Source organism: Eurosta solidaginis, chromosome 1 (assembly GCF_040869045.1).
Source record: "Eurosta solidaginis isolate ZX-2024a chromosome 1, ASM4086904v1, whole genome shotgun sequence".
Lineage (NCBI taxonomy): Eukaryota > Metazoa > Arthropoda > Insecta > Diptera > Tephritidae > Eurosta > Eurosta solidaginis.
The window spans coordinates 302,630,161-302,640,438 of NC_090319.1; the positions used below are offsets into that span (position 1 = coordinate 302,630,161).

The 10,278-nt window shown below is 37.8% G+C and overlaps 1 protein-coding gene across 3 annotated transcripts in view; it reads right to left on the reverse strand.

Annotated features, from left to right (window-relative positions):
* The window catches only part of Gel (Gelsolin), a 33,126-nt gene extending 23,256 nt beyond the window's left edge, over positions 1 to 9,870 (reverse strand). The window contains exon 1 of one of the 3 annotated variants that reach the window (XM_067761287.1): positions 9,701 to 9,869. The gene's annotated coding sequence lies outside the window, so the exon portion shown is untranslated. Of the gene's footprint in view, positions 1 to 6,413; positions 6,437 to 9,700 lie in introns of those variants that run through there. The other 2 variants (XM_067761288.1, XM_067761289.1) reach the window with 2 other exon arrangements.
* Between the last annotated feature and the right edge of the window lie 408 nt (positions 9,871 to 10,278).

Below are 10,278 nucleotides of genomic sequence, written 5' to 3' on the forward strand. Positions count from 1 at the left end.
AGGAATAACTTTCGAACAAAAAGAATGTATTAAGTCTTCGGATCAAGACCCCAAAGATTATTTTTGTAGTATTCTATTGATAAGTCAAACGCCGTTTTATTCTAAGTAGCCAATCGGTAAACGGTAAGTCGTAGCTAATGAGTTTAAACTAGTTTAATTTTTATTTTTTTGAATTGGCGATACAAATAATATGGTATGTGTTGGTGTTGTAGTTCTGGGTTATTCCTTAGGGAAGAAACTCGTGTAGCAGTTGCTACAATCAAGCTCGACCTGAGAAATCTGGGTGATGCAAGGTTGCTGCGAACATGATAGTAGCATAGCATACCCACTGGCGCGAACTGAGTACCTCCGATGTTAAGATCTCTTTAAAAGCTGAATGTTAAACATAGAATTGTGCCCTTTTAACTTCGTCGTACCCTATTGTCAGTCGGTGGTAAAGTTATAACATTTAATATCTATGATATAACTTTACTACCGACTAACAATGTTTTGGTCTATCTAAATTCTTTCGTCCATGCTAAGAAAGGATGGCAGTGGACTTAGCCGGCGACTTTGGGAGGAAAGAGCATCAAGCACCCTGTCAGGATACCCCTATCGCTTCTATCTCACTGCCAATGAAACAACTGAGTACATCCTTCCTCAGCGTGATGCTATCGCCCGGTAAATATAAAATCATCTTGCTTCCGCCTGGCAAGTGTAAACACTGAGAACGTGATTTGACCTTAAAGTATTCAAAGTTTAGTTTGTAAAAAATGTATATGATTTACACATATTTATAAGCATAAGAATAGAAAGTTTGTTATTGTTGTGGTTGATTAGGTTGAACTGGCCAGTCATTGCTGGTTAATTGAATTAAAATCTTTTTATAGATCAATTACACATTTATTTAGTCATAAATGGATCAATTATCTCTTATTTATTACGTAGTAGTTTAAAACCAAATTGATTGTCAATGGATCGCAAAGAAGCTTTAGGTGTTTGCCTTTTAGTTGTTGTTGTGTTTGTGGATATCACTGAGGACTTGCTCGTGCTTTTTTGCTTCATACGGAGTGTTCTCGGGTGCCGTATTTCCTCGTTATTCTTCCAGAGATGACTTCTAAAGCACCTGGGGGTGTGGCCTCATCAATCAGATGTCTGTTTGGATGCCAAGGTTTCTAGTTATTCAACATAAACTGTTTGTTTAGCATTTCATTTCTCACCCTGATGGGAAGTACTCTCGCCTCATTGTGTAGATGGTGTTCTGAGGACATAAGAAGACAGCCCGTAGCGGTTTTGAGAGCACTATTTTTGCAGGCCTGTATTTTCTTCCAGTGAGTAATATGTAGGCTTGGCGATCATTTTGGGGACGCATAGCATGCAATCGGCCGGCCAATTGCTTTATATGTGGTGATGAGCGTTTCTTTATTTTTACCCCAAGTGCTGCCGGCAAGAGATTTGAGGATTTTATTACGGCTCTGAATTTTCGGTTTAATTGCGGCTTCATGATCTCCAAAATGTAGATCTTGGTCGAACCTCACACCCAAGATTTTAGGGTGTAAGACAGTCGGTAGCGTGATGCCGTCGACATGGATGTTCAATATGGTCGACATTTGGCGCGGTAATTTGGTCGGTGACAATCTCAAGTTCAAGATTAGGGAGATAGCTGTTTATTTTATTACAAAGCTCATCGATCTGTGGGCCTGGGCCTCTGGCCATTATTGTGCAGTCATCGGTGCGTAGGACACCACCCTGTGTGCACCCCTTGTTTAATTCTTCTTGGTTTCGATGTTACGTTCCTGAATTACACAAATGCTTGCCGATAATTTGCGGTCCACCTTTTGAGACTTGGGGGAAGGGGAGACCCTTCCAGGTCTTGCAGTAACGTGCCGTGGTTCAACGTATCAAAAGCTTTTGACAGGTCTACCGCAACGAGTACTGTCCTATGGTGGGGGTTTTGGTTTAATCCGTAGTTTATTTGAGTGCTGATGGCATTTAGAGCGGTGGTAGTACTATGTAATTCTCGGAAGTCATGCTGATGATGGCAAGTTGTAAAATTTGCATTAAAATAGGGAAGCAGAATGGCTTCAGGTGTCTTGGCTACTGGCGATAGGCGAGATATCGGACGATAAGAATCTCCTATGTTAGCTGGTTTCCCAGGCTTTAATAGCGGAACCACACTGGCCATTTTCCATTTTTCGCGGATGACGAAGGTGGATAGGGACAAGTTGAAGGCATGCGCTAGATAATTAAATATCTCTTTTCCTAGATTTTTAAGCATCGACATGACTATGCCGTCTGGTCCCACTGCTTTAGATGGTTTAGCATGAATGATGGCATCCTCAACCTCTTTGGCGGTGATGGTAATTGGGACGCGCTGTATTTATGCCTATGTGCGCGTCTGTTGGCCCGCCGTCTAACTTTGTCAACCGCAGAATGCATTACATATTGTTGGCAAAAAGCGCTCGCGCATTTTTTCGCATCCGACAGCACTTTATGATAGGCGATGGAGATTTTGTCATTGTGCTTAGTCGAATTCAATTGGGACTTTACGGTGGACCAAAGCTTACCCACACCGGCAGAGAGTTTACAATTCTTTAAGTGCTCCTCCCGTTTCGCCCGCTTGTGTTCATCCACAAGCAATCTGATGCATTGGTTTATATCCCTTATTTGGGGGTCGCCGGTGTTGTTGTTGTTGTAGCGAAAGGTTGCTCCCCGAAGGCTTTGGGGAGTGATATCGATGTGATGGTCCTTTCCCGGATACAACTCCGGTACGCTCCGGTACCATAGCACCATTAAGGTGCTAGCCCGACCATCTCGGGAACGATTTATGTGGCCACATTCCCTCCCTCCCTACCCCCAAGTTCCATGAGGAGCTTGGGGTCGCCAGAGCCTCGTCTGTTAGTGAAACAGGATTCGCCGCGGATAGGTGAGGTTGACAATTGGGTTTGGAGAAGCTATATATTGCGCTGGCAACCTGAAAGGTTGCAATACACAGCCCCTTGAATCTGGTATTTTAGTCGCCTCTTACGACAGGCATACCTACCGCTGGTATATTCTGATCCCCTAACCCGCTGGGGATCATTCTGTCTTATAAGGTAACGCTCTCTCGCTAAATTTGCGGTCTCCGCCCGAAAATGTGGCCGGATTTCCGGAATTCTTCCCGCGGGAAGAAAACGAGCCGAGGCGGATTATTTTGACCTTGCGGAAAGCACGCTCCCCTTGACGGGCATTAGTCGGGATAGGGAGGGCAGCAAAGCCATTTAGTAGTGATGTGTGGTTCCGGTTATTTAAAGAGTCGGGTACGTTAGATGATGTTTCAAACATATCGAGTATTTTTACTGATTACAGCAACTTAACCTTTATAAAATAATTAGTTATGTTTGAAAATTGTTTATTGAATTGATGTCAACTTGTCATACCAATGCATTTTGCATCACCAAACGGGAGATATGAAATTTTGGGCTTATTCTTAAAAAAAAACTTTTCTTTATGTGACCTACTGAAAATTCTCTGTGCAGGCTCATTATTTTTCAATTTTTATTCCTTTTTGAAAAAAAATTTTGGGGAAATAATTTAAACACGATACTTGCTCCCAAAAACACAAATTTTAAGACTGTTGTTGTTGTTGTTGTAGCGATAAGGACACTCCCCGAAGGCCCGGTACCAAGTCCGATCATCTCGGGAACGATTTGTTATGACCACATGCGACCATCTGGGCCATACCGCCCTCCCACCCCCTAGATACGTGAGGAGTTTGGGGTCGCCAGAGCCTCGGCTGTTAATGAAACACCGCTGGGGGCAAATTTTAAGACTTGTGTCATTATGCGATGATGACGCATAACGGTTTATAACTTGTTTGAATTTACAAAGAAATGTTTAAATGATTTCTTTTTGACAAATTATAACCAATATCTCGTCCTGAGTGAAATATTTCCCTATCTCGGATACTCAGAAGACTTTTGAGAAACGCCCTATTTAAGAATTTGTTTGACGAACTCCCAATCTCAGAATTCGTTTCAAAAATGCCCAACCTGAGCTTAAACTCAATACATACAATTACTTAAAACCCATTAAATCCAACATAAAAACTTTTCGCATAGGTTACAAAATATTTTGAAATTTAGCGAAATAGGGAATCTGTTGCGATAACTTTCCATCATAAGCGGTAGTTACATATACATATCATGTGTTATATCAGTATGGTTCTTTCCAACAAATTACAACTCTGTAACTCAAAAAGTTATTCTTTTTGAATCCACTTCCGGTTGCTTTAGATTCGTTTACGATTCCACGGCTTCGTTGGTCATTTCGGAACCAATTTTCGGTTTCTTAGATACGTTTTCGTTTCCACTGCAACCGACTATCGGAGTTTGTTCCAGTACAGTTTGTGATATAAAGGACCTGGCGTTTTAGGCCTGCAAATCACAAATATTTAACGACAAAGATACCAATTAGAGAGCATGCAGAAATTTGCATTATTATCATTTTATAATTATATTTTTCATTTTGTTCAGATTTTTTTGACCCAGAGATTTTCCTCCTATCAACTCGTTTTGCCAGTCGTCTCGAGTAAATTTTCTGTTTCATTGGCCACGTTTTCAAATTCTTACTTCCTTTTATATTATTTTTAGTGTCCTTGGTTTTCAGTCTTTGGAATCAAATTTCGGTTCTTTTTAACACGTTTCCAGGCTCTTGTAGGTTAGGTTAGTTGAACTGGCTGGTCAGGACCTCACATATATATTGAATGGGTCCATAGTGTTAGGTCGTTGTATAACACGGAAGTGGCGGTTCTTCAATGTACCCGGTTCTATGTTTATATGCATCACCAATATTTACCGACCGAGATTATTTTTAACCCTAGTGAGATAACGTACGTCTGTGAGATCTACGTCGTTTTAATTTTGCTCTCAGTCTCCTACAATCGTAAAGAGAGAACATTCTCATTCTCAGTTTTCTGAGCTACCATTACCAGCTTTTCAGTGGGGGGTGTATATACGATTGTTTTTAAAAATACGTCTAAGAGACGTATCGTTATCTTTATATATAAACTGAGGTCCTTCGAAACAGACTGATTTTTGTAAGGACAAGTCCAAGACAAGTCAAACTTAATTTCTAATATATTAAAAAAAACAATATTTTTCCTTAAAAAACATTTAAAACAAGGGAACAAGTTCAGTATACGGACAATGCTGATATAAAAAAACGAAAAATTGAGATCGATAGGTATTAATAAAAGAAACATAACGATATATTTTTTTTGTTGGGCAAACAACAACAACAAAAGTTATTAAAGGTCAAAGTTCATAATAAGCTTATTTTTAAATCTTAATTACTTCTAAAGTATTGAACCGATTATCAACGTCGTTGGATAGGTATTTCCAATACCTTTCATTTGATGTATATCTTAAGTATATAACTGCAAAGAATTTCCTGAAATAATATAATTTTTTAAAAAACATATCAAAATTTTTAAAAACTTAATTTTTTTTTAATTTAATTGCTGTATTAAATATATGAAAATATAGTTTGGTAGATGGGAAATAATTTTTAAAATTATATATAATATCCTTAGTCCCATCAATGCAATACCAACTGTCCTGTTCCTGGTATACCAAAACTTAATTTTGGGCAAATTAACAGTAATTCTGCGCAGAACACCTGGTATTTGTTTCCTTTATGTGCAGAACAGCTTTCCGAGTTGGCGGCCTTTGGCCGCCCTTATTTAAATAACCCTGGGCTACGCCATGCAAAGTCCGGGTGGTTGCCTGAACCGTGGCAACATGCCATGGTACGCACTCTTTTGCGCGTTTTTAGGTACAGTCTAATAAAATTACCACAACCATGTTTTAAAAATGGCAATAAGGCCATACTGGCTTTATTTTCATTAGCAATTGGAAATAAGTCCATATGGCTTTATTTCTCAAACTGATTGGAAATAAAGCCGTATGGCGTTATTGCGTATGGCTTTATTGCACCCCACCGTCATCCACAGTATTTCTGCGCAGAATACTTTCATACATACATAGCCCCTTGAAAAATAAGTATTTATTTTGTAACTTACGTTTAACTCACGCCGACATATCGACCTCATAATCGTCTTCATCTTCCTCCTCTACAAGTCGTGGGTTGCATGGGTTGTAAAGGTTCCCAGCCATTTTAAAAAATGTTGTTAAAGGGTCAATATTAGTAGCCTTGCAATGCCGCAAAAAAATAAATTTTTTATGCGTAATTTACTTAGTAAATATAGCGCTATACAAACAGCATATCAAATGAAAGGTAATTTTACAACCTATACAATGAAACAAAATTTTGAAAATCGGTTCGATACTTAAAGAGAAATTTAGATTTAAAAAAATGCTTCATATGAACTTTGACCCTTAATAACTCCTGTTATTGTCATTTGCCCACAAAAAAAATTGTGTAGTTATACTCACCTTGACCATGTCTATAAACCCTCATACTTCTTTTTTATACTCAGTTGAGCAGAGCTCACAGAGTATATTAAGTTTGATTGGATAACGGTTGGTTGTACATATATAAAGGAATCGAGATAGATATAGACTTCCATATATCAAAATAATCAGGATCGAAAAAAAATTTGATTGAGCCATGTCCGTCCGTCCGTCCGTCCGTCCGTCCGTTAACACGATAACTTGAGTAAATTTTGAGGTATCTTGATGAAATTTTGTATGTAGGTTCCTGAGCACTCATCTCAGATCGCTATTTAAAATGAACGATATCGGACTATAACCACGCCCACTTTTTCGATATCGAAAATTTCGAAAAACCGAAAAAGTGCGATAATTCATTACAAAAGGCAGATAAAGCGACGAAACTTGGTAGATGAGTTGAACTTATGACGCAAAATAGAAAATTAGTAAAATTTTGGACAATGGGCGTGGCACCGCCCACTTTTAAAAGAAGGTAATTTAAAACTTTTGCAAGCTGTAATTTGGCAGTCGTTGAAGATATCATGATGAAATTTGGCAGGAACGTTACTCTTATTATTATATGTACGCTTAATAAAAATTAGCAAAATCGGAGAAGGACCACGCCCACTTTTAAAAAAATTTTTTTTTAAAAGTAAAATTTTAACAAAAAATTTAATATCTTTACAGTATATAAGTAAATTATATCAAGATTCAACTCCAGTAATGATATGGTGCAACAAAATACTAAAATAAAAGAAAATTTAAAAATGGGCGTGGCTCCGCCCTTTTTCATTTAATTTGTCTAGGATACTTTTAACGCCATAAGTCGAACAAAAATTAACCAATCCTTTTGAAATTTGGTAGGGGCATAGATTTTATGGCGTTAACTGTTTTCTGTGAAAATGGGCGAAATCGGTTGATGCCACGCCCAGTTTTTATACACAGTCGTCCGTCTGTCCTTCCGCATGGCCGTTAACACGATAACTTGAGCAAAAATCGATATATCTTTACTAAACTCAGTTCACGTACTTATCTGAACTCACTTTATCTTGTTATGAAAAATGAATGAAATCCGACTATGACCACGCCCACTTTTTCCATATCGAAAATTACGAAAAATGAAAAAAATGCCATAATTCTATACCAAATACGAAAAAAGGGATGAAATATGGTAAGGTAATTGGATTGTTTTATTGACGCGAAATATAACTTTAGAAAAAACTTTATAAAATGATTGTGACACCTACCATATTAAGTAGAAGAAAATGAAAAAGTTCTGCAGGGCGAAATAAAAAACCCTTAAAATCTTGGCAAGTATTACATATATAAATAAATTAGCGGTATCCAACAGATGATGTTCTGGGTCACCCTGGTCCACATTTTGGTCGATATCTGGAAAACGCCTTCACATATACAATTACCACCACTCCCTTTAAAACTCTCATTAATACCTTTAATTTGATACCCATATCGTACAAACTCATTCTAGAGTCACCCCTGGTCCACCTTTATGGCGATATTTCGAAAAGGCGAACACCTATAGAACGAAGGCCCACTCCCTTTTAAAAATACTCATTAACACCTTTCATTTGATACCCATATCGTACAAACAAAGTCTAGAGTCACCCCTGGTCCAGAAAGGCCCACTCCCTGTTAAAATACTCATTAATTCCTTTCGTTTGATACCCATATTGCACAAACGAATTCTAGAGTCACCCCTGGTCCACCTTTATGGCGATATCTCGAAAAGGGGTCCACCTATAGAACTAAGCCCCACGCCCTTTTAAAATAATCATTAACACCTTTCATTTGATACCCATATCATACAAACAAATTCTAAAGTCACCCCTGGTCCACCTTTATGGCGATATCTCGAAAAGGCGAACACCTATAAAACGAAGGCCCACTCCCTTTTAAAAATACTCATTAACACCTTTCATTTGATACCCATATCGTACAAACAAAGTCTAGAGTCACCCCTGGTCCACCTTTATTGCGATACCTCGAAAATGCGTCCACCTATAGAACTAAGGCCCACTCCCTCTTAAAATACTCATTAACTCCTTTCGTTTGATACCCATATTGCACAAACGAATTCTAGATTCACCCCTGGCCCACCTTTATGGCGATATCTCGAAACGGCGTCCACCTATAGAACTAAGGCCCACTCCCTTTTAAAATACTCATTAACACCTTTCGTTTGATGCCCATATTGTGCAAACAAATTCTAGGGTCACCCCTGGTCCACCTTTATGGCGATATCTCGAAACGGCGTCCACCTATGGAACTAAGGATTACTCCCTTTTAAAATGCTCATTAACACCTTTCATTTGATACCCATATCGTACAAACGCATTCTAGAGTCACCCCTGGTCCATCTTTACGGCGATATCTCGAAAAGGCGTCCATCTATAGTACTTAGGTCCACGCCCTTTTAAAATACTCATTAATACCCATACCCACTTTGATACCCATATCGTACAAACGCATTCTAGAGTCAACCCTGATCCACCTTTATGGCTATATCCCTAAATGGCGTCCACCTATAGAACTATGGCCCACTCCCTCATAAAATACTCTTTAATGCCTTTCATTTGATACACATGTCATACAAACACATTCCAGGGTTTCCCTCGGTTCATTTTCCTACATGGTTATTTTCCCTTATGTTGTCACCATAGCTCTCAACTGAGTATGTAATGTTCGGTTACACCCGAACTTAACCTTCCTTACTTGTTTGATTTTGGAATTGTCCATATATTGCACTTAAGCCCCTTAAACATGAACACGTCTCTCAGACGTACGTTTTCTTTCTAGGGTAAAAAAATAACGTTATCTTTCTAGGGTTAAGCAGTACTGTAAAAGTACAAATTTACGTAAATATCCGTTTGTTATTGTATTTTATTTAGCGAACAAATGGTGGGCCAAGAAGTCAAACCGAATATCATTTGCTTAATTACAAAAATATTTTTTTTTTTTTCTTAGACAATTAAAGTACACCAAAACTAGCACTACCCAAATGTAATTGAATTATTGTATTCGTATGTAAATAATATTTACTTATTAGCACTTATCTATTTGTTTAATTTTTTACAAATGCAGACCGGCTCGGCACCTTAGTTAATATTTATTTATGCCCAAACATGCAATGTATATATGTACATATGAATGAGTTGAAGTAGTCACAAATGAGCAAATAAATTTCTTCGGGCATTACTTATAAGCGCAAATTAAATAAACTTTATTAATGTATGCAAAAACTTGTTTAATTCTCAATTTGCGAAAAATACCTTTTCCCACAAACAACCAGGTAGTTTATGTTTCCTAGAAAACACTCGCGATTATCTGTTGTTGTTGTTGTTGTTGTAGCAGTGTTTTTCTGTAGCGGCGATTTTCTATTGACAAGTAACTGTTTATTTGGCAAATCTTGTTTTTACCTCAGACCGTTTTCAAGCTACTGAAATTTTTATGAACCTTTTAGCTGTATTTATTTAATTTTTTCATGTATGTATGTCTATTTGTTTAAAAAAAACTACTCTCTCTTGCTTAAACTTTCAATACAATCCATTCATTAAACTCATTCATTGTGTATTTGCTCGAGCTGTGATTCAACGGCTCTATGAGATGTTCATGGCTTGATGACGCATTCTATATCGGACCTCTTACTGTATACAGAGAGTAAATAGAGAAGAAGCGCAGCATAAGCAACTGCAACAACAACAACAACATAAGCAATTTATTTGATAATAAAAGCTGTTTGTAGATTTAAACCCAATTTAAGCTGATAAGAGCTACATGTTTAATTTTGTTTTTAATTTCAGTGGCTCGCTTATCAATTTATTATTTTTAAGAATTAATACGTACGTAT